We start from the raw sequence: 769 nt of genomic DNA, 5'->3' as shown, positions 1-769 counted from the left end.
TTATTCCTGGGGTTATGCTGCTGGTTTCAGTTTTTTATTTTTACCTTTTATTTTCTAATTTCTTTGTTCTTGTTGTTGGGGTTTTCTCTACAGCTGCGTATTGCAAAGTTGCATGGTGTTAGCGCTGGTGTCATATGTAGCTTTCGTGTTTTCTGAAGAGATTATATTTAAGTACAGACTTTCAATGTTTTATTTGGGTATTTCTAAGTGTGAAGATCTGCTCGTATTGCGTTCAGTTTGTTTTTACAAAAGAATATTACTTTTTCTTTACCACAAAAACTCAATAGAATATATATTCAACAGTTATCAATACTACTAATAGTATTACATCTAAGGCTTCTGCTGCTACTACTATTATTATTACTGATGATAATGATATCTTTAGTAATAATAATAATAATAATAATAATAATAATAATAATAATAATAATAATAATAATAATAGTAGTAGTAACAACAACATAAAAAAAATAACAACAACAACAACAACAACAACAACAAAAATTATATTATTATAGAAATCTTTTTATTTTAAGAAATTACTTTCATAAGGAAATGATTACTAAGCACAGTAACGACATTACCATTTTGATCTATGTTATATCTTATTTTTATGAGCAATGAAAACTCATGAAATCCTAAGGGAGGACTGTTTCAATATAGCTATGTACTATCATTATCACTATTATTGTTATTAGTAGTATTAGTAGTAGTGGAAATAAAAAAGAGACTGGTAGAAAATAATGATAAATAGGTAACAAAAGATCGA

This window comes from Palaemon carinicauda, chromosome 6, assembly GCF_036898095.1.
Source record: "Palaemon carinicauda isolate YSFRI2023 chromosome 6, ASM3689809v2, whole genome shotgun sequence".
NCBI lineage: Eukaryota > Metazoa > Arthropoda > Malacostraca > Decapoda > Palaemonidae > Palaemon > Palaemon carinicauda.
Note: the sequence above shows the minus strand (reverse complement) of the source record.